Consider the following 24,356-nt stretch of genomic DNA (forward strand, 5'->3'; position numbering starts at 1 on the left):
GGAGAAATGGTTGTAAACAAGCCTGGCAACTCTCAGGAAGCCACATGAATAAGTTCGAAGACATGGTGAGTGCAATGATGGAGAAGATTGACTGCATGGAAACCGTACGACACTCGACTAACCATGAGGTCAACTCCCATCAGTTGGATGGTACATCTCCAAGGTAGCCTCCCCCTCCTACCTCTCACGACAATTATGTCTCGCATCCTATCTCACAGGTAGACATTGACGCTATGGTAACCCATACCTTAATGAGCAGACAGATCTTGGGTATGTAGGGAGCAACGCTTTACTAAAACTCGTATCCCTCCTACATCTACCAGTTTTCGTTTCCCTCATATTATAAGAACGGGAAGTTTCCCTTGTTCGATTGTACAACCTCCCCACACTAGCATATCGCCCATTTTCAAGCGGCATGTTGAGACAGCGGCTGACAGGAGACTCTTTCTCTGTCAGTTGTTGAAATCCTTGACGGCCCGGCTTTCCACTGGTATGCTTGACTTCCCCCAAACTCAGTACATACTTGGGAGGAAATGGAGAAACTGTTCCACCAGCATTTCTATGAGGTCGAGAGAGAGGTTCAAAGCATCCAGCTTCTCACCTTGACCCAGGATCTAGATAAACCTGTGGATCAATTCATATCAAGGTGGAGAGATTTTGCCACTGGCCATCCTAATCCCATGCCTGAGAAGGAAGTCATGCAGTATGGACCGAGCAATTTAGGGTCATGCAACTAGACAAGGCTGAGCCATTTAGGACCAAGGCTGAGTCATTTGGGGTCATGCAAAATGGACAGATGCTGTGCAGTTTTAGTTCAAGCAGTATGGACCAAGGCTGAGCTGTTTAGGGTCATGCTGTACGGACCGAGGATGAGCAGTTTAGGGTCACACAGTATGGATCGAGGCTGAGCAATTTAGGGTCATGCAATATGGACCGTGGATGAGAAGTTTAGGGTCGTGTGTCTAGATCATGGCTGTGTAGTTGAGGGTCATGCAGCCTACACCGAGCAGTTTAGGGTCATGTAAATAGACCAAGGTTGAGCAGTTTGGAGTCATGCAGTATGGACCAATCAGTTTAGAGTCATGCAACTAGATCAAGGTAGGGCAGTTTAGGGTCATGCAGTATGGACCGAGGCTGACCAGTTTAGGGTCATGTAGCATGGACCGAGCAGTTTAGGGTTGTGAAACTTGGCCAAGGCTAAGCTGTTTAGTTTCATGCAGAATGGATCGAGGCTGAGCAGTTTACGGTCGTGCAGTATGGAACATGGCTGAGATGTTTAGGTTCTTACAGTATGGATCGAGGCAGAGCAGTTTAGGGTCACACAATAGGGAATGTTGTTGAGCAGTTTAGGGACATGCAGCACGGACCGGGGCTGAGCAATTTAGGGTCATGCAATGTGGGTCGTGGCTGAGCAGTCTAGGGTCGTGCATCTAGACCAGGGTCCTGCAATTTAGGCTCATGCAGTGTGGACCGAGCAATTTCGGGTCATGCAACTTGACCAGGGCTCAGCAGTTTAGAGTCATGCAATATGAATTGAGATGTTTAGAGTCTCGCAGTTAGACTAAAGCTGAGTAATTTAGGGTCACGCAGCATGGACGGAGGCTGAGAAGTTGGGGGGCATGGAGGATGGACCAAGTAGTATAAGGTAATGCAATAAAACCAAGGTTGTGTAGTTTGGGGTCATGCATTATGAATCGATGCTGAGCAGTTAAGGATCATGCAATATGGATCGAGGCTGAGCAGTTTAGGGTCATGTAGTATGCACCGAGGATGCGCAGCTTAGGGTCATGCAGTATGGACTGAACAGTTTAGGGTCGTGCAACAAAATCAAGGCTGAGCTGTTAAGGGTCATGTAGTATGGACCAAGGATGAAAATTTTAGGGTCATGTAGTATGGACCGTGGTCTAGCAGTTTAGGTTCATACAATTTGGACCAAGGCTGAGTCGTTTTAGGTCATGCAGTATAGACCGTGGCTGAGAAGTTTAGGGTCATGCAGTATGGACCATGGCTGAGTAGTTTAGGGTCGTGCAGTGTGGTCCGAGGCTGAGCATTTTAAGGTCATGCAGTATGGATCGTAGCAAAGCAGTTTAGGGTCATGTAGTATGGACAGAGGTTGAAACGTTAAGGGTCATTCAATGTCGACCGAGGCTGAGCCGTTTAAGGTCATGTAGTAAGGACTAAGGCTAAGCTGTTTTGGGTCATACAGTATCGACCGAGCAGTTTAGGCTCATGTAACTAGACCAATTCAATATAGTTTAGGGTCATGCAGTATTGACCGAGGCTAAGTAGTTTAGGGTCGTGCATTAGAACAACACAGAGCAATTTAGGGTCATGCAGCTTGAAAAGAGCAATTTAGGGTCATTCAGCTAGACAAGGGCTGACCAGTTTGGGGTCTTGCAGAATGTACCGATGCCAAGTAGTTTCTGGTGATGTAGTACAAAATGAGGCTGAGCTATTTAGGGTCATGCAGTATGGATAGAGGCTGGGATGTTTAGGGCCATGCAATATGGACCGAGGCTGAGCAGTTTAGGGCATGCAATATGGACCGTGGCTAAGTAGTTTAGGCTCATGCATCTAGACCATGGCTGTGCAGTTAAGGGCCATGTAGTATGGACCGAGCAGTTAGGGTCATGCAACTCGACAAAGGCTAAGCAGTTTAGGGTCATGCAGTATGGACCAAGTAGTTTAGAGTAGTGCAACTTGACAAGGGCTGAGCAGTATAGGGTCATGCAGTATGGACAGAGGCTGTGTTGTTTTGGGTTCTGCAGTATGGACCGAGTAGTTTAAGGTCTTGTAACTAGAACAAGGCCGAGCATGTTAGGGTCACGCAGTATGGATAGAGGCTGACTATTTTAGGGTCATGCAGTAAGGACCGAGCAATTTAGGGTCGTGCAACTTGACCAAGGCTTAGCTATTTAGGGTCATGCAGAATGGAGCGAGGCTAAGGAGTTTAGGTTCATGCAGTAGGGAACGTGGCTGAGATGTTTAGGTTCATGCAATATGGACCGCAGCTGAGCAGTTTCGAGGTGAATCAATATGGACCATTGCTGAGCAGTTTAGGGTCATGCAGCATAGACCGAGGCTGAGCATTTTAAGGTCATGCAGTATGGGCCGTGTCTGAGCAGTTTAGGGTCATGCATCTAGACCATGGCTGCGATGTTTAGGGTCATGCAACTAAAACAAGGCCCAGCAGTTTAGAGTCATGCAGTATGAACCGAGCAGTTTAGAGTCGCACAATTAGACCAAGGCTGAGAAATTTAGCTTCATGCAGTATGGAACGAGGCTGATCAGTTTGGGGGCACGCAGTATGGACCTAGCAGTTTAGGGTCATGCAACTAAACCAAGGTTCTGTAGTTTGGGGTTGTGCATTATGAACCGAGGTTAACCAGTTAAGGATCAAGTAGTAAAGACTGAGGCTGAGATGTTTAGGGTCATGCAGTATGTACCGAGGCTACACAACTGAGGCTACGCAGTTTAGGGCCATGCATTACGGACCGAAAAGCTTAGGGTCGCGCAACTAGACCAAGGCTGAACTTTTAAGGGTCATTCAAAATGGAGTGAGGCTGAGAAGTTTAGGGTCATGCAGTATTGGCTGTGGTCGGGCAGTTTAGGTTCATGCAGTATGGACCGAGGCGGAGCCGTTTAGGGTCATGCAGTATAGACCGTGGATGAGCAATTTAGGGTCATGCAGTATGGACCATGGCTGAGTAGTTTAGGGTCGTGCAGTATGGTCCAAGGCTGAGCATTTTAAGGTCATGCAATATGGAACGTGGCATAGCAGTTTAGGGTCATGCAGTATGGACCGAGGCTGAAAAGTTAAGGATCATCCAGTATGGACCGAGGCTGCACTGTTTAGGGTCATGCAGTAAGGACCGAGGCGGAGCAGGTTTGGGTCATGTAGTATGGACCGTGCAGTTTAGGCTCTTGCTACTAAACCAATTCAATGTAGTTTAGGGTCATGCAGTATTGACTAAGGTTAAGCAGTTTAGGGTCGTGCATTTAGAACTACACAGAGTAATTTTGGGTCATGCAGTTTGGACGGAGCAATTTAGGGCCATGCAACTTGACAAGGGCTGAGCCCTTTAGGGTCTTACAGAATGTACAGATGCCGAGTAGTTTCGGGTCATGCGGTATGGAACGAGGCTGAGCTGTTTAGGGTCATGTGGTATGTGTCGAGGCTAAGATGTTTAGAGTCACGCAATATGGACCGAGGTTGAGCAGTTTATGGCATGCAGTATGGACCGTGGCTAAGTTGTTTAGGCTCATGCATCTAGACTATGGCTGTGCAATTAAGGGCCATGCAGTATGGACTGAGCAGTTTAGGGTCATGCAAATCGATAAATGCTAAGCAATTTAGGGTCATGTAGTATGGACCAAGTAGTTTAGAGTCGTGCAACTTGACCAAGGCTGAGTAGTATAGGGTCATGCAGTATGGATAGAGGCTGAGCTGTTTTGGGTCATGCAGTATGGACCGAGCAGTTTATGGTCTTGGAACTTGGACAAGGCTGAGCAATTTAGGGTCACGTAGTATGGACCGAGGCTGACCAATTTAGGGTCATGCAACTTGACCAAGGCTTAGCTTTTTAGGGTCATGCAACTAAACCAAGGATTTGTAGTTTAGGGTCATGCAACTAAACCAAGGCTCAGTAGTTTAGGGTCATGCAACTAAACCAAGGCTTAGTAATTTAGGGTCATGCAACTAAACCAAGTCTTAGTAGTTTAGGGTCATGTAACTAAACCAAGGCTCAGTAGTTTAGAGTCATGCAGTATGAACCGAGCAATTTAGGGTCACGCAATTAGACCAAGGCTGAGTAATTTAGGGTCATGCAGTATGGAACCAGGCTGAGCTGTTTGGGGGCACGCATTATGGACCGAGCAGTTAGGGTCATGCAGCTAAACCAAGGCTGTGTAGTTTGGCATCATGCATATTGAACTGAGGCTGACCAGTTTAGGATCAAGCAATAAGGACCGAGGCTGAGAAGTTTAGGGTCATGCAGTATGGACCGAGGCTGCGCAATTTAGGGTCATGCATTATGGACCGAACAGTTTAGGGTCGTGCAACTAGACTAAGGCTGAACTGTTAAGGGTCATTCAAAATGGAGCTAGGCTGAGAGGTTTAGGGTCATGCAGTATTGGCTATGGTCGGGGAGTTTAGGTTCATGCAGTATGGACTGAGGCGGAGCTCTTTAAGGTCATGCAGTATAGACCGTGGATGAGCAATTTAGGGTCAAGCTGTATGAATCGTGGATATGTAGTTTAGGGTCGTGCAGTATGGTCTGAGGCTGAGCATTTCAGGGTCATCTATATTGACCGAGGCTGAGCTGTTAAGGGTCATGCAGTCTGGACCGAGGCTGAGCAGTTCAATGTCATGCAATATGGACACAACAATTTAAGGTCGTGGAACTAGACCAAGGCAATACAGTTTAGGGTCATGCAGTATTGATCGAGGCTAAGAAGTTTAGGGTCGTGCATTTAGACCAAGGCAGAGCAACTTTGGGTCATGCAGTATAGACCAAGCAATTTAGGATCATGCAACTAGACTAAGGCTGAGCAGTTTAGGTCATGCAGTATGGACTGAGGCTATGCAGTTTAGGGCTATGCAATATGGACCGGGGCATTGGGACCGAGGCTGAGCAGTTTAGGGTCATGCAGTATGGACCGTGGCTGAGCAGTTTAGGGTCATGCAGTATGGATCGAGGCTGGCCAGTTTAGGGGCATGCAGTATGGACCGTGGCTGAGCAATTTAGGTCACGCATCTAGACCATGGCTGTGCAGTTTAGGGTCATGCATTACGAAGCGAGCAATTTAGGGTCATGCAACTAACCCAAGGCTGAGCAGTTTACGGTCATGCAGTATGGACCGAGGCTAAGCCATTTGGGGCCACGCAATATTGACCGAGGCTGAGCAGTTTAGGGTCATGTAGATGGACCTAGGCTGAGCAGTTTAGCGTCATGCACTATGGATGGAGCAGATAAGGTTGGTGCAACTAGACCTAGACTGAGCTATTTAGGGTCATGCTGTATGGACCAAGATAAAGAAGTTTAAGTTCATCCACTATGGACCATGGCTGAGCTGTTTAGTTTCATGCAGTATAGATCCAGGCTGATCAGTTTAGGAACATTCCGTATGGACCGAGGCTGGGCTGTTTAGGGTCGTGCATTATGGACCGTGGCTGAGTAGGTTTATGCCATACGGACCGAGGCTGAGGTGTTTACGGTCATGCTGTATGGAAAACGGCTGAGCGGTGTAAGGTCATGCATTTGAACCGTGGCAAAGGAGTTTAGGGTCATGCAGAATGGACTGACGCTGAGCAGTTTCGGGTCATGCAGTATGGATTGAGGCCGAGTTGTTTAGGATCTTGATGTATGAACCGAGGCTTAACAGTTTAGAGTCATGCATCTAGACCAAGGAAGAGCAATTGAGGCTCATGCAGTATGGACCGAGCAGTTTAGGGTGGTGCAAAAAGACCAAGACTAACCAAGTTAGGGTCATGCAGTATGGACCTAGGCTGAGTAGTTTAGGGTTATGCGGTATGGATAGAGGCTCAGCTGTTTAGGGTCTTGCAGAATGGACTGTGGCTGAGCAATAGGGTCATGCTGTATGGACGGAGGCTGAGCAGTTTAGGGTCAGGCAGTATGGACCAAGGGTGGTGAGCTATTTAGGGTCAAGCAGTATAAAACGTTATCGACCAATTTAGGTTCATGCAACATGGACCGAGGCTAAGCAGTTTAGGGTCATGCAATATAGACCGTTGCCGACCAGTTAAGGGTCATGCAACAAGACCAAGGCTGAGCATTTTACGGTCATGCAGTACGGACCAAGCAGTTTTGAGTCTTGCAACAAGGCCAAGGCTGAGTAGGTTAGGGTCACGCAGTATGGACCGAAGCTAAGTAGTTTGGGGTCTGTAGTAAGGACCGAGTAGTTTAGGTTCTTGCAACTAGACCAAGGCTATGCAGTTTAGGGTCATGAAGTATGGATTGAGGCTGAGAAGTTTAGAGTCAAGCAGTATGGACCGAGGCTAAGCAGTTTAGGGTCATACAGTGTGGGTCGTGGATTAGCAATTTTGGGCAGTGCAGTATGGATCGAGGCTGAGTAGTTTAGAGTCATGCAGTATGGGCCAAGGCAGAGTTGTTTAGAGTCATGCAGGATGGATCGAACTGTTTATGGTCGTGCAACTAGACCAAGTCAAAGCTATTAAGGGTCATGCAATATGGACTGACGCTGAGTAATTTTGGGTAATGCAGTATGGACCGTGGTCGAGCAGTTTAGGTTCATGCAGTACGGTCCGAGGCTGAGCATTTTAGGGTCATGCAGTACGGACCGTGGCTGAGCAGTTGAGGGTCATGCAATAAGGATTGTGCTGAGCAGTTTATGGTCGTGCAGCATGGACCAAGGATGAGCAGTTTAGGGTCATGCAGTATGGTCTGTGGCTAAGCAGTTTAGGGTCATGCAGTATGGATCGGGGCTGAACAGCTTAGAGTCATGCAGTGTGGACCGAGGAAGAGCTGCTTAGGGGCATGTTGTATGGACCAAAGTTGAGTAGTTTAGGGTCATGAAGTATGGACCGAGCAGTTTAGGGCCATGGAACTAGACCAAGGCAAAATCGTTTAGGGTCATGCAGTATTTACCGTGGCGAAGCAGTTTACGTTCGTGCATCTAAACCGAGGCAAAGCAATTTAGCTTATGGGTCATGCAGTATGAATAGCGGCTGACCAATTTTGGGTCATGTAGTATGGACCAGTGTTGAACAGTTTAGGGCCATGCGGTATGGACTGAGGATGAGATGTTTAGGGTCATGCAATATGGACTGTGGTTAAACAGTTTAGGGTCATGCATCTAGACCATAGCTGTGGAGTTTAGGGTCATGCAGTACGAACCAAGCAGTTTAGGGTCATGTAACTAGAACAAGGCTGAGCAATTTAGGGTCATGCAGTATGGATCGAGGTTGAGGAGTTTGGGGTGGTGCAGCATAGACTGAGCAGAGTAGACCAAGGTTGTGCAGTTCAACGTCATGAAGTATGGGCCAAAGCTAAGTAGTTTAGGGTCATGCAGTATGGACCGAGGCAGAGCAGTTTAGGGTCATTCAGTAAGAACCGAGGCTAAGTAGTTTAGGATCATGTAGTATGGATCGAGCAGAAAAGGGTTGTGCAACTACACCAGGGCTGAGCTGTTTAGGGTCACGTAGTATGGATCGAGACAGAGCAGCTTAGGGTCATGCAGTATGGACCGTGGATGAGTAGTTTAGGTTCACGCAGTATGGACCGAGGCTGATCAGTTCAGGGTCATGCCATATGGACCGTGGCTGGGCAGTTTCGGGTCAGTTACTATGAACAGTGGCTGAGCAGTTTAGGGTCATGCATTATGGATCGTGGCTTAGTAGTTTTAGGCCATGCAATATGGATTGTGGCTTAGAAGATCAGGGTCATGCAATGTGGACCGAGGCTAAGCAGTTTAGGGTCTTGCTGTATGGATTGAGGCTGAGCTATTTAGGGTCAAGCAGTGTGGATCGAGGCCGAGAAGTTTAGGGTCCTGCATTGTGGACAGCAGTTGAGGGTCGTACAACTAGACCAAGGAAAAAAAGTTTATGGACCTACAATATTGACCATGGCAGAGCAATTTAGGCTCGTGTATTTAGAACAAGGCAGAACAATTTAAGGTCATGCAGTATGGACCTAGAAGTTTAGGGTCATGCAAATAGACCAAGGCTGAGCAGTTTAAGGTCATGCAGTTTGGACCGAGGTTGAGCAGTTAAGGATTATGCAATATGGAAAGAAGTTGAGAAGTTTAGGGTCATGCAGTATGGACCGTGGAGGAGCAGTAAAGGGTCATGCTGTATGGACCGAGGATGAGCAGTTTCGGGTCATGCAATATGGACCGTTTCTAAGAAGTTTAGCGCCATGCAGTATGGACCGAGGCATAACAGTTTGGGGTCACGCAGTATGGACCAAGCAGTTAAAGGTCCTGCAACTAAACTTAGGCTGTGCAGTTTATCATGCAGTATGGACCGAGGCTATGCAGGTTATGGTCATACACTATGGACCGAGGCTGAGTAGTATAAGGTCATGCAGTACGAACCAAGGTTGAGTAGTTTAGGGTCACGCAGTATGGACCGAACAATTTAGGGTCGTGCGACTAAACCAAGACTGAGTTGTTTTCGGTCATGCAGTGTGGACCAAGGCTGACCAGTTTAGGGTCGTGCAAGATTGACCATGGCTGAGTAAGTTCATACAGTACGGACTGAAGCTGAGGAGTTTAGAGCCATGTAGTATTGACCATGCATGAGTAGTTTACAGTCATGCAGTATGAATCGTGGTAGAGCCGTTTAAGTCCATGGAGTATGGATGGAGGCTGACCAGTTTAGGGTCACGCAGCATGGACCGAGATTGAGTCGTTTAGGGTTACGCATTATAGACCGTGGCTGAGCAGTTTAGGGTCGTGCATCTAAACCATGGCTATGAAGTTCAGGGTCATGCGGTATGGACCGAGCAGTTTAGGGTCATGCAACTAGACCAAGACTGAGAAGTTTAGGGTCATGCAGTATGGATCAAGAAGTGGAACTAGACCAAGGCTGAGTAGTTTAGGGTCATGCATGACGAACCGAGGCTGAGCAGCATGGGGTCATGCAGTAAGGATCGAGAGGTTTAGGTTCATGTAGCTAGACCAAAGTTGAGCAGTTTAGGGTCATGCAGTATGGACAGAGGCTGACCAATTTAAACACATGCAGTATGGATCGAGCAGTTCCAAGGCTGAGCCGTTTAGGGTCATGCAGAATGGACAAAGGCTGAGCAGTTTAGGGTCTTGTTGTATGGACCGTGGTTGAGATGTTTAGTATCATGCAGTATGGTGCGAGGCTGAGTGGTTTAGGGTCATGCAGTATAAACCGTGGCTGAGTAGTTTTGGGTCATACCTCTAGACCATGGCTATGCAGTTTAGGGTCAGGCAGTATGGACCGAGCAGTTTAGAGTCTTGCAACTAGACCAAGGCAGAGTAGTTTAGGGTCATGCAGTATGGACCGAGGCTGAGCAGTATGGGGTCATGCAGTATGGACCGAGCAGTTTAGGGTCATGAAACTAGACCAACGCTGAGTAGTTTAGGGTCATTAAACTAGACATTTAAACACTTGCACTATCGACCGAGAAGTTTAGGGTCGTGCAACTTGACCAAGGCTGAGCTGTTTAGGATCATGCAAAGTGGACCGAGGTACAGCAGTTTAGGGTCATGTAGTATGGATCGTGCCTGAGATTTTCAATGTCAGGCAGTATGGTGCGAGGTTGAGAAGTTTATGGTCATGCAGTATGGACCGTTGTTGAGCAGTTTTTGGTCATGTAATAAGGACCGTGGCTGAGCAGTATAGGGTCATGCAGTATGGACCGAGGCCGAGCAGCTTAGGGTCATGTAGTATGGATCGCAACTGAGTACGTTCATACAGTATGGACTGAGGTTGACGACTTTAGGGTCATGCATTATGGAACGTGGCTAAGCCGTGTAGGGTCACAAATCATGGCTGAGTAGTTTAGGGTCATACAGTATAGACCGAGGTTGAGCAGTTTAGGGTTATGCCGTATGGATCCACGCAGAGCAGTTTAGGGTCATGCAGTATAGACTGTTGCTGACCAGTTTAGGGTCATGCAACATGGACCGAGGTTGAGCAGTTTAGGGTCATGCAGTATGGACCGTGGCTGTGGAGTTTAAGGTCACGCATCAAGACCAAGGCAGAGCATTTTAAGGTCATACAGTATGGGTCGAGCAGTTTAGGGTCATACAGTATGGGCTGAACAGTTTAAGGTCATGCAGTATTAACCGCGGCTACACAGTTTAGGGTCGTGCATCTAGACCATGGCAGAACAAATTAGGGTCAAGCAGTATGGACCGAGCAATTTTGGGTCATGCAACTAGACCAAGGCTGAGCAATTCAGGGTCATGAAGTATGGACCGAGGCTGGCCAATTTAGGTCCAAGCAGTATGGACCGTTGCTGAGCAGTTTAGGGTCATATGGCATGGACCGACGCTGAGCAGGTTAGGGTCATGCAGTACAGACCATGCCTTAGCAGTTTAGGGTCATACTTCTAGACCACGCGTGTGCAGTTGTGGGTCACGCAGTATGGATCGAGCAGTTTAGTGTCATGCAACTAGACCAAGGGTGAGCAGTTTAAGGTCATGAAGTATGGACCGAGGATTAGCAGTTTGGGGTGATGCAGCATGGACCGAGCAGAGTAGGGTCATGCAACAAGACCAAGGTTTTGTACTTTACCATCATACAGTATGGTTCAAGGCTGAGTTGTTTAGGGTCATGCAGTATGGACCGAGGCTGAGCAGTTTAAGGTTATTTGGTATGGAACAAGGCTTAGCAGTTGAGGGTCATGCAGTTTGGACAAAGCAAATAAAGGTCGTGCAACTAGAACAAGCCTGATCTGTTTAGGGTCACGCTATATGGACCGAGATAGAGCAGTTTTGGGTCATGCAGTAAGGACTGTGGCTGAGTAGTTTAGGTTCATGCAGTATGGACCGAGGCTCATCAGTTTACAGTCATCCCGTATGGACTGTGGCAGAGCAGTTTAGTGTCATGTAGTATGGACTGTGGCTGAGCAGTTTAGAATCATGCATTATGGATTATGGCTGAGCAGTTTAGACTCATGCAGTATGGACCGTGGCTTAGTAGTTTTGGGTCATGCAGTTTGGACCGAGGGTAAGCAGTATAGGATCATGCTGTATGGACCGAGGCTGATCTTTTTAGGGTCAGGCAGTGTGGACCGAGGCTGAGCACTTTAGGGTCATACAGTATGGGTCGAGTAGTTTAGGATCCTACAACTACACTAAAGCAAAACAGTTTACGTTCAGCCGTTTAGGGTCGTGCATCTAATCCAAAGCAGAGCAATTTAGGGTCACGCAGTATGGACCTAGAGGCTTAGGGTCCAACAACTAGACCAAGGCTGAGCAATTTAGGGTCATGCAGTATGGATCAAGGTTGAGCAGTTAGGAATAATTCAGTACGGAAAGAGATTGGGTAGTTTAGTTTCATGCAGTACGGATCGTGACTGGGCAGTATAAGGTCAGGCTGTATGGACCGAGACTGAACAGTTTAGGTCATGCAGTATGGACATTGCTGAGTAGTTTAGGGTCATGCAGTATGGACCGAGGCTCAACAGTTTGGGGTCAGGCAGTATCGACCGAGTAGTTCAAAGTCATGCAACTAGGACAAGACTGTGCAGTTTAGGGTCATGTATTATGGACCGAGGCTAAGCAGTTTATGCTCATGCAATATGGACCGAGGCTGAGCAATTTAGGGTCATGCAGTATGGACTTAGGCTGAGTAGTTTAGGGTCATGCAGTATGGACCGAGCAACTTAGGGGCGTGCAACTAGACCAAGAAGGAGATGTTTAGGGTCATGCAGTGTGGACCGAGGCTGAGTAGTTTTTGGTCATGCAGGATGGACCGTAGCTGAGTAGGTTCATGCAGTACGGATCGACGCTGAGTAGTTCAGGGTCATGCAGTATGGATTGTGGTTGAGCCGTTTATGGTCATGCAGTATGGACCATGGCTGAGAGTTTAGGGTCATGCAGTATGGACCGAGGCAGAGTAGTTTAGGTTCATGCGGTATGGACCTTGGCTGAGCAGTTTAGGGTCACGAGTATGGACCGAGGCTGAGCACTTTAGGGTCATGCAATTTGGACTGTCGCTGAGCAGTTTAGGGTCATGCAACTAGACCAAGGTTGAGCAGTTTAGGGTCATGAAGTATGGACCGAGGATGAGCCATTTAGGGTGATGCAGCATGAACCGAGCAGAGTAGGGTCACGGAACAAAACGAAGGTTGACCGAGGCTGATCTTTTTAGGGTCAGGCAGTGTGGACCGAGGCTGAGCACTTTAGGGTCATGCAGTATGGGTCGAGTAGTTTAGGATCCTACAACTAGACTAAAGCAAAACAGTTTACGACCAAGGCTGAGCAATTTAGGGTCATGCAGTATGGATCGAGGTTGAGCAGTTAGGAATAATTCAGTACGGAAAGAGATTGGGTAGTTTAGTTTCATGCAGTATGGATCGTGACTGAGCAGTATAAGGTCAAGCTGTATGGACCGAGGCTGAACAGTTTAGGTCATGCAGTATGGACCATTGCTGAGTAGTTTAGGGTCATGCAGTATGGACCGAGGCTCAACGGTTTGGGGTCAGGCAGTATCGACCGAGTAGTTCAAGGTCATGCAACTAGGACAAGACTGTGCAGTTTAGGGTCATGTATTATGGACCGAGGCTAAGCAGTTTATGCTCATGCAATATGGACCGAGGCTGAGCAATTTAGGGTCATGCAGTATGGACTTAGGCTGAGTAGTTTAGGGTCATGCAGTATGGACCGAGCAACTTAGGGGCGTGCAACTAGACCAAGAAGGAGATGTTTAGGGTCATGCAGTGTGGACCGAGGCTGAGCAGTTTTTGGTCATGCAAGATGGACCGTAGCTGAGTAGGTTCATGCAGTACGGATCGACGCTGAGTAGTTCAGGGTCATGAAGTATGGACTGTGGTTGAGCCGTTTATGGTCATGCAGTATGGACCATGGTTGAGAGTTTAAGGTCATGCAGTATGGACCGAGGCAGAGTAGTTTAGGTTCATGCAGTATGGACCTTGGCTAAGCAGTTTAGGGTCACGAGTATGGACCGAGTCTGAGCACTTTAGGGTCATGCAATTTGGACTGTCGCTGAGCAGTTTAGGGTCATGCAACTAGACCAAGGTTGAGCAGTTTAGGGTCAGGAAGTATGGACCGAGGATGAGCCATTTAGGGTGATGCAGCATGAACCGAGCAGAGTAGGGTCACGGAACAAAACGAAGGTTGTGTAGTTTGGCATCATGCAGTATGGTCCAAGGCTGAGTTGTTTAAGGTCATACAGTATGGGCCGAGGCTTAGCAGTTTAGGGTTATTCAGTTTGGACCGAGACTGGGTAGTTTAGGGTTATACAGATTGGACCGAGACTGGGCAGTTTAGGGTCATGCAGTATGGATTGAGCAGATAAGGGTCATGCAACTAGACCAAGCCTGAGCTGTTTAGGGTCATGCTGTATGAAATGAGACAGAGTAGTTTTGGGTCATGCAGTATCGACCGTGGTTGAGTAGTTTAGGTTCGTGCTGTATGGATCGAGGCTGATCAGTTTACAGTCATCCTGTATGGACTGTGGCTGAACAATTTAGGGTCATGCAGTATGGACCTAGCAGCTTAAGGTCGTGCAACTAGACCAAGGCTGATCAGTTTAGGGTCATGTAGTATGGATCGAGGTTGAATAGTAAGGGATTATGCAGTATGGAAAGAGGTTGAGCTGTTTAGGGTCATGCAGTATGGACCGTGGCAGACCAGTATAGAGTCAGACTGTATGACCCGAAGCTGAGCAAGTTAGGGTCATGCAGTAGGGACTTTTATTGAGCAATTTAGGGTCATGCAGTATGGGCAGAGGCTCAGTGGTTTGGAGTCATGCAGTGTAGACCGAGCAGTTCAAGGACATGCAACTAGACCAAGGTTGTGCATTTTAGGGTCATACTGTATGGACAGAGGTTGAGCAGTTTAGGGTCATGCAGTATGGACTTAGGCTGAGTAGTTGAGGGTCATGCAGTACAAACCGAGCAAATTAGGGTCGTGCAACAAGACCAAGACTGAAATGTTTAGGGTCATGCAATGTGGACGGAGGCTGAGTAGTTTAGGGTCATGCAGGATGGACCGTGGCTGAGTAGGTTCAGCGTCATGCAGTATGGAGTGTTGTTGAGAAGTTTACAGGCATGCAGTATGAACCATGGTTGAGCAGTTTAGGGTCATGCAGTAAGGATCGAGGCAGAGCAGTTTAGGGTCATGCAGTACGGACCGTGGCTAAGCCATTTCGGGACATGTAGTATGGACCGAGGCTGAGCAGTTTAGGGTCATGCAGTATGGACTGTGGCTGAGCAGTTTTGGGTCATGCGGATTGGACCGATGCTGAGCAGTTTCCGGCCATGCAATTTGGAACGAGGCTGAGCTATTTAGGGTCATGCACTATGGACGGAGGCTGACCAGGTTAGGGTCACACAGTATGTATCGAGGATGTGTAGTTTAGGGTCATGTAGTATGGACCGACGCAGCAGTTTAGGCTCATGTGTCTAGATCATGGCTATGCAGTTTAAGGTCATGCAGTATGGACTGAGCCACTTGGGGTCATGCAACTAGCCCAAGGCTTAGCAATTTAGGGTCATGCCGTATGGACTAAGCAGTTGAAAGTCGTGACACCTAATCAACGCTGAGCTGTTAAGGGTCATGCAGAATGGACTGAGGCCGAGCAGTTTAGCGTCATGTAGTATGAACCAGCGCTAAGATGTTTAGTACCTTGCGGTATGGTGCGAGGCTGAGAAGTTTAGGGTCATGCTGTAAGGATCGTGGATGAGCAGTTTATAGTCATGCGGTACGGAACGTGGCTGAGCAGTTTGGGGTCATGCAGTATGGACCGAGGCAGTGCAGTTTAGGGTCATGTAGTAGGGATCGTGGCTGAGTAGGTTCATGTAGTATGAACCGAGGTTGACGAGTTTAGGGTCATGCAGTATGGAATGTGGCAAAGTAATTTAGGGTCATGCAGTACAAAACGTGGAAGAGACGTTCAGGGTCATGCAGTATTGAGTGAGACTGAGCAGTATAGGTTTATGTTGTATGGATCGAGGCTGAGTAGTTTAGAGTCATGCAGTATAGACTATATTGGCTGAGCAGTATAGGGTCATCCTCTGTAGACCGAGTCAGAGTAGTTTAGGGTCGTGCAGTATAAACCGTGCTGAGCAATTTAGGATCACGCAGTATGGACTGAGGCTGAGTAGTTTGGGGTCACGTAGTAGGGACCGAGGCTGAGCTGTCTGAGGTCATGTAGTTTGTGGGTCACGCAGTATGGATCGAGCAGTTTAGTGTCATGCAACTAGACCAAGGCTGAGCAGTTTAAGGTCATGAAGTATAGACCAAGGCTGAGTAGTTTAAGGTTATGCAGTATGGACCGAGGCCGAGCACTTTAGGTTAATGCAACATGGACCTTGGCTAAGCAGTTTCGGATCATGCAGAATGGACCAAGGCTGAGATGTTTAGGGTCATGCAGTGTGGACCGAGACAGACCAGTTTAGAGTCACACAGTATCGATCGAGGTTGAGTAGTTTAAGGTCATGCAGTATGGACCGTGGCTAACCAGTTTAGGGTCACGCATCTAGACCATGGCTATGCAGTTAAAGGTCATGCAGTATGGACCGAGCAGTTTAGGGTTATCCAAATAGACAAATGCAAACCAGGTTAGGGTCATGCAGTATCGATCGAGCAGTTTAGAGTCGTGCAACTAGAGCAAGGCAGAAAATTATAGGTTCATGCAGTATTGAACGAGGCTAAGTAGTATAGGGTCATGCAGTGTGGACCGAGGCTGAGCATTTTAGGGTCATGCATTATGGACCGTTGCTGAGCAGTTTAGGGCAATGCAGTATGGACCGAGGCTGAGCAGTTTAGGGTCATGCAGTGGGTCGTGGCTGAGCAGTTTAGGGTCATGCATCTCCACCATGGCTGTGCAGTTTAGTTTCATGCACTATGGACCGAGCAGTTTAGGGTCGTGCAACTAGATGAACGCAGAGATATTTATGGTCATGCAGTATGGACCGAGCAGTTTATGGTCATGCAACTGGAATAAGGCTAAGCAGTTTAGGGTCATGAATTATGGATCAAGGCTGACTAGTTTAAGGTTATGCAGTAAGGACCGAGGCCGAGCAGTTTAAGGTCATGCAGTATGGACCGTGGCTGAGCAGTATAGGGTCATGCAGTGTGGATCGAGGCTGAGCAGTTTAAGAATGCAGTATGGACCGTCGCTGAGCAGTTTAGGGTGATGCAGTATGGACCGAGGCTGAGTAGTTTAGGGTCATGCAAGGGGCCGTGGCTGAGCAGTTTAGGGTCATGCATCTCCACCATGGCTATGCAGTTTAGTGTCATGCACTATGGACCGAGGAGTTTAGGGTCATGCAACTAGACCCAAGTCGAGCAGTTTAGGTTCATGGAGTACGGACCGAGGTGGAACAGTTTGGGGTCATGCAATGTGGCTCGTGGCCGAGCAATTTGGGTTCATACAATATGGACCGAGCTATTTAGGGTCATGCAACTAGACCAAGGCCGTCCAGTTTAGGGTCAGGTAGTATGGACTGAGATTGAGCAGTTTGAGGTCATGCAGTATGGACCGAGGCTCAGCAATTTACGGTCATGCAGTATGGACCAAGGTTGAGCAGTTTACGGTCATGCATTATGGATCGAGCAGTTTAGGGTTTTGAAACGTGACCAAAGTTGAGGAGTTTAAGGTCATGCAGTATGGATTGAGGCTGAGTAGTTTTAGATCATGCAGTATGGACCGAGGCATGATAGTTTTGGTTCACACAATACGGACCGAGGCTGAGCAGCTTAGAGTCATGCTGTATGGACTGTGGCTGAGCAGTTTAGGGTCAAGCAGTATGAGCCGAGGCTGAGAAGTTTAGAGTCGTGGCTGAGCAGTATCAAGTCGTGAAGTATAGATTGAGGTTGAGCCGTTTACTGTCATGCAGCAAGGATCATTACTGAGCAGTTTTGGGTCATGCAAGATGGACTGAGGCTGAGTGGTTTATGCAGTATGGACCGTGGTTGAGATGGTTAGGGTCATGCATCTTGACCATGGTTGTGCAGTTTAGTCTCACGCAGTATGGACCGAGCTGTTTAAGGTCATGCAACTGGATAATATAGGGTCATGCAGTATGGATCAAGGATGTGCAGTTTAGGGTCATGCAGTATGGACCGAGCCTAAGCAGTTTAGGGTCATGCGATATGGACTGAGATTGAGCAGTTAAGGGTCATGCAGTATGGACCGAGGCTGCAGAGTTTAGGGTCATGCTGTATGGACTCAACAGTTAAGGGAGGTGCAACTAGACCAAGGTTGTTCAGTTTAGGGTCATGCAGTATGGACCATGACTGAGCAGCATAAGGTCATGCTATCTGGACTGAGGTTGAGCTGGTTTTGCTTATGAAGTATGGACCATTGCTGAGTAGTTTAGGGTCAGGTAGTATGCACCGAGGCTAAGCAGTTTGGGGTCATGCATTATGGACTGAGCAGTTCAGGGTCATGCAACTTGACCCTAGCTCTACAGTTTAGGGTCATGAAGTATCGACCGAGGCTAAGCAGTTTATGGTCATGCAGTATGGACCGAGGTTCAACAGTTTAGAGTCTAGCAGTATGGACCAAGGCTGAGCAGTTTAGAGTCAAGCAGTATGGACCGTGCAATTTAGGGTCTTGCAACTGGACCATGATTGAGCTGTATAGGGTCATGCGGTATGTACCGAGGCTGAACAGTTTGGGATCATGCAGTATGGACCGTGGATGACTAAGTTCATGCAGTACGGACCGAGGCTAAGCAGTTTGGGATCATGAAGTATGGACCGTGGATGACTAGGTTCATGCAGTACGGACCGAGGCTGAGGAGTTCAGGGTCATGCGTTAGGGACGCGGGCTAAGCATTTAGGATCATGTAGTATGAATCGTGGCTGAGCAGTTTAGGGTCATGAGTATGGACCGAGGGTGAGCAGTTTAGGGTCATGCAGTATGGACCATGGCTGAGCAGTTTAGGGTCATGAAGAATGGACCGATGCTGAGCTGTTTCGGGGCATGCAGTATGGACCAAGGCTGAGCTGTTTAGGGTCAAGCAGTATGGACTGAGACCAACCAGTTGAGGGTCACGCAGTATCAACGGAGGCTGAGCTGTTTAGGGTCATGTAGTATGGACTGTGGGTGAGCATTTTATGGTCATGCATCTAGACCATGACTGTGCAGATTAGGGTCATGTAGTATGCACCCAGCAATTTAGGGTCCTTCTACTAATCCAACGCTGAGCAGGTTAGGGTCATGCAGTATAGCAGTTTAGAGTCATGTAACTAAACCAAGAGTGAGTAGTTTAGGGTGATGTAGAGTGTACCAAGGCTACCCAGTTTGGGTTCATATACTAGGGACTGAGCAGTTTAGGGTCATGCAACTAGACAAAGGAAAAACAGTTTAGGGTCATGCAGTATTGACCGAGACTGAGTAATTTAGGGTCGTGCAACTAGACCAAGGCAGAGCAATTTATGGTCATGCAGTATGGATCGACCAGTTTATGATCGTGCAACTAGGCCAAGGCTGAGCAGTGTAGGGTCAAGAAGTATGGACCAAGGCTGAGTAGTTTAAGGTTATGCAGTATGGACCGAGGCCGAGAACTTTAGGGTCATGCAGAATGGACCATGGCTAAGCAGTTTCGGGTGATGCAGTATGGATCGAGGCTGAGTTGTTTAGGGTCATGCGGTGTGGACTGAGACAGGCCAAATTAGGGTCACGCAGTATCGACCGAGGTTGAGCTTGTTAGGGTCATGCAGTAAGGACCGTAGCTAAGTAGTTTAAGGTCACGCATCTAGACCATGGCTATGCAAATAAGGGTCATGCAGTATGGATCGAGAAGTTTAGGGTGATCCATCTAGACCAAGGCTGAGCAGGTTAGGGTCATGCAGTATCGACCGAGAAGTTTACAGTCGGGCAATTAGACCAAGGCGGAAATTATAAGGTCATGCAGTAATGACCGAGGCTGAGATATTTAGGGTCCTGCAACTGGACCAAGGCAGAGCAATTTATTGTCATGCAGTATGGACCGAGCATGTTATGGTCATGCAGTTAGACCAAGACTGAGTAGTATAGGTTCATGAAGTATGGACCAAGGCTGAGTAGTTTAATGTTATGCAGTATGGATCGAGGCCAAGCAATTTAGGTTATGCAGTATGGACCATGGCTGAGCAGTGTAGGGTCATGCAGTTTGGACCTAGGCTGAGCAGTTTAGGGTCATGCAGTATGGATCGTCTGTGGGCAGTTTAGGGTCATGCACTATGGACCAAGGCCGAGCCGTTTAGGGTCACCTATTGGGCCGTGGCTGAGCAGTTTAATGTCATGCATCTCCACCTTCGCTATGCAGTTTAGTGTCGCGCACTATGGACCGAGCAGTTGAACAAGGCAGAGAAATTTAGGGTCATCATGGACCGAGGCGGAGCAGTTTAGGGTCATGCATTATGGCTTGTGGCTTAGCAGTTTGGGGTCATGCAGTATGGACCGAGCTATTTAGCGTCATGCAACTAGACCAACACTGTTCAGTTTAGGATTGGGCAGTATGAACTGAGACTGAGGATTTTAGGGTCATGCAGTATGGACTGAGGCTCAACAGTTAAGGGTCATGCAGTATGGACTGAAGTTGAGTAGTTTAAGGTCATGCAGTATGGACTGAGCAGTTTAGGGTCGTGAAACTGGACCAAGGCCGAGCAGTTTAGGATCATGCAGTATGGTCCGAGGCTGAGCAGTTTTGGGTCAAGCAGTATGGATCGGGGCTGAGCAGTTTAAGTTCAGGCAGTACGAACCGAGGCTAAGCAGTTTAGGGTCGTGCAGTTTGGACTGTGGCTGAGTAGTTTAGGTTCATGTCGTATGGACCTTGGCTGAGCAGTTTAGGTTCATGCAGTATAGACCGAGGCTGAGCAGTTTAGGGTCATGCAGTATGGTTTGTGTCTGGGCAGTTTAGGGTCATGCATTGTGGACCGAGGCTGAGCACTATAGGGTCATGCAATATGGACAGAGGCTAAGCTGTTTTGGGTCAAATAGTGTGGACTGAGGTGTTTTGGGTCGTGCGATATTGAACAAGGAAGAATAGTTTATGGTCATGCAGTAATGACCGAGGCTGAGCAGTTTAAGCTCATACATCTAGACCAAAGAAGAGATGATAGGGCCATCTAGTACCGACCGAGAGGTTTAGGGTCGTGTATCTAGACCAAAGCCAAGCAGTCTAGGGTCACGCAGTATTGACCTAGGCGGAGCAGTTTAGGGTTATACAGTACGAACCGAGACTGAGCAGTTTAGGGTCATGCAGTATGGACTGCGTTTGAGCTGTATAGGGTCATGCAGTGTGGATAGAGGTTGAGTAATTTAAGGTCATGCAGTGTAGACCGTTGCTAAGCTGTTTAGGGTCATGCAGTATGGAACGAGGTTGAGCAGTTTAGGGCCATGTAGTATGGACCGTGGCTAAGCAGTTTAGGGTCATGCATCTTGACCATGGCTGTGCAGTTTAGTGTCATGAAGTACGGATCAAGCATTTAGAGTCATGCAACTAGACCAAGGCTGAGTAGTTTAGGGTCATGCAGTAGGGATCGAGGCTAAGCAGTTTAGAGTCATGCAGTATGGCCCGTGGTTGAGCAGTTTAGGGTCATGCAGTTAGGACTGAGCAGCTTTGAGTAGTGCAACTAGACCAAGGCTGAGTAGTTTAAGGTCATGTGGGCAGTTTTGGGTCATCCAGAATGGACCGAGCAGTTTAGGTTCATACAACTAGACCAAGGCTGTGCAGTTTAGGGTCACGCAGTGTGAATCGAGGCCGAGCGGTTTACGATCATGCAGTATGTAGCGAGCCTGAGCAGTTTCGGGTCAAGCGGTATGGACTGAGGCTAAGCAGTTTAGGGTCATGCAGTATGGACCGAGCACTTAGGGCCCTGCAACTAGACCGAGGTTGAGCAGTTTAGGGTCATGCAGTATGGATCGAGAAGTTTAGAGTCGTTCAACTAAACGAAGGTTGAGCAGTTGAAGGTAATGCAGTATGACCGAGGCTGAGCAATTTAGTGTCGTGCAGTTTGGACCGTGGCTGAGCAGGTTAGGTTCATGCAGTATGGACGGACCAAGGCTGAGCAGTTTAGGGTCAAGCAGTAGGGACCATAGCTGAGCAGTTTAGGTTCATGCATTATGGACCAAGGCTGAGACGTTTAGGGTCATCCAGTGAGGACCGTGGCTAAACGGTTTAGGGTCATGCAGTATGGACCGTGGCAGAGTAGTTTAGGTTCACGCAATATGGATTGAGGCAGAGTAGTTTAGGGTCATGCAGTATGGACCGTGGCGGAACGGTTTAAGGTCATGCAGTATGGACCGTGGCTAAGCTGTTTAGGGTCATGTAGTACGGACCTAAGTTGAGCTATTTAGGGTCTTCCAATATGGATCAAGGTAGAGAAGTTTGGGTTCATATAGTGCAGACCTAGCAATTTTGGGTCGTGCAACTATGCCATGGCTGAGCAGGTTTGGGTCATGCAATATGGACCGCGGTTGAGCAGTTTTGGGTTATGTGGAATGGACTGAGGCTGAGCTGTTCAGGGTCATGCAGATTGGACTGTGGCTGAGCAGTACATGGTCATGCAGTATGGACACCGTGCAGTTTAGGGTCATGCAACTTGACCAAGACTGTGCAGTTTAGGGTCATGTTGTATGGACCATGGCTGCGTTGTTTTGGTCCATGCATCTAGACCATGGTTGTGCAGTTTAGGGTCATAGAGTATGGACCGAACAGTTCAAGGTGAAGGTATTATATCAAGGGAGAGCACTTCAAGGTCATGTAGTATGGACCGAACAGTTCAAGGTGAAGGTATTATATCAAGGGAGAGCACTTCAAGGTCATGTAGTATGGACCGAGCAGTTTTGCGTCGTGCAACTAGACCAAGGCTGAGTAGCTTGGGGTCATGCAGTACGAACCGAACAGTTTAAGGTCATGCAACAAGACTAAGGTTGTGCAGTTTAGGGTCATGCAGTATGAACCGAGGTTGAGCTATTTAAAGTCATCCAGTATGGACCGAGGTTGAGTTGTTTAAGGCCATACGATATGGACCTAGCAGTTTTAGGTCAAGCAATTAGACCAAGGGTGAGTTTTTTTGGGTCATGCAATATGGACCAACATTGAGCAGTTTACGGTCATGCAGTATGGCTGAGCAGTCTAGGGTCATGTAGTATGGACCGAGTAGTTAAGAGTCATGCAACTAGACCAAGGTTGAACAGTTTAGGGTCAGCCAGTATGGACCTAGCAGTTTAGAGTCGTGCAACTACACCAAGGCAGAGTATTTTTGGGTCATGCAATATGGACCGAGGATGAGCAGTTTGGGGTCATGCAGTATGGACCGAGAGTTTAGGGTCATGCAACTATACCAAGGCTATGCAGTTTAGGGTCATGCAATATGGACCCTGGCTGAGACATTTAGGGTCACGCATCTAGACCATGGTTGTGCAATTTAGGGTCATGCAGTATGGGCTGAGAAGTTTAGGGTCATGCAACTAGTCCAAGGCCGAGCTCTTTAGGGTCATGCATTATGGGCCGAGCAGTTTAGAGTCATGCAAGTACACCATGTATGAGTAGTTTAGGGTCATGCAGTATGGACTGAGGCCGAGCTGTACGGGGTCATGCGGTACAGATCGAACAGTTTTGAGTCATGCAACTAGCGCAAGGTTGTGGAGTTTAGGGCCATGATGTATGGATCAAGGCTACGTAGTATAGTGTCATGCAGTATGGACTGAGGATGAGTAGTTTAGGGCCATGCAGTATGGACTGAGTAGTTTAGGGTCGTCCAACTAGAACATGGATGAGCTATTTAAGGTCATGCAGTATGGACCGAGGCTGAGCAGTTTACGGTCATGCAGTATGTACCGTGGCTTAGCAGTTTAGCGTCATGCATCTAGACCATGGCAATGCGGATTTGGGTCATGCAGTATGGACTGAGTAGTTTAGGGTCATGCAACTAGACCAAGGCTGAGCAGTTTTGGGTCATGCAGTATGAACCTAGCAGTTTAGAGTTGTGGAACATGACCAAGGCTAAGTAGTTTAGGGTCATGCAGTATGGATTGAGGGTGTGTAGTTTGAGGACATGCAATATAGACCGAGTAGTTTAGGGTCATGCAAATTTACAAGGTTGTGCAGTTTAGGGTCAAGCGGTATGGGCCAAAGCCGAGGATTTTAGGGTCATGCATTATTAATCGAGGCAAAGCAGTTTTTGATCATGCAGTATGGATCGAGGCTGAGCAGTTTAGGGTCATGCAGTATGGACTAAGCAGTTTCTAGCCTATTAAATAGACCAAGGCAGAGCTATTTAGGGTCACACAGTATGGACTGAGGCTGAGAAGTTTAGGGTCATGCAGTATGGACCGAGCAGTTTTGGGTCAAGCAAATATACCAAGGCAGTGCAGTTTAAGGTCATGCCGTAGGGCATCTAGACCATGGCTATGCAGTTTACGGTCGTGCAGTATGGACCGAGCAGTTAAGGGTCTTGCAACTAGACAAAAGCTGAGCAGTTTAGGGTCGTGCAGTACGGACCGAGCAGTTTCGAGTCGTGCTACTAGACCAAGGCTGAGTAGTTTACGCTCATGCAGTATGGACCGAGGCTGAGCAGTTTGAGGTCATGCCCTATGGACCGAGCAGTTTAAGGTCATGCAACTAGACCAAGGCTGTGTATGTTAGGGTCATGCAGTATGGAAAGAGGCAGAGCAGTTTAGGGCCATGCAACTATACCAAGGCTGTTCAGTT

The sequence above is a fragment of the Amborella trichopoda genome, chromosome 7, assembly GCF_054954075.1.
Source record: "Amborella trichopoda isolate Santa Cruz 75 chromosome 7, AtrichopodaSantaCruz75HAP2 v2.0, whole genome shotgun sequence".
NCBI classification, from domain to species: domain Eukaryota; kingdom Viridiplantae; phylum Streptophyta; class Magnoliopsida; order Amborellales; family Amborellaceae; genus Amborella; species Amborella trichopoda.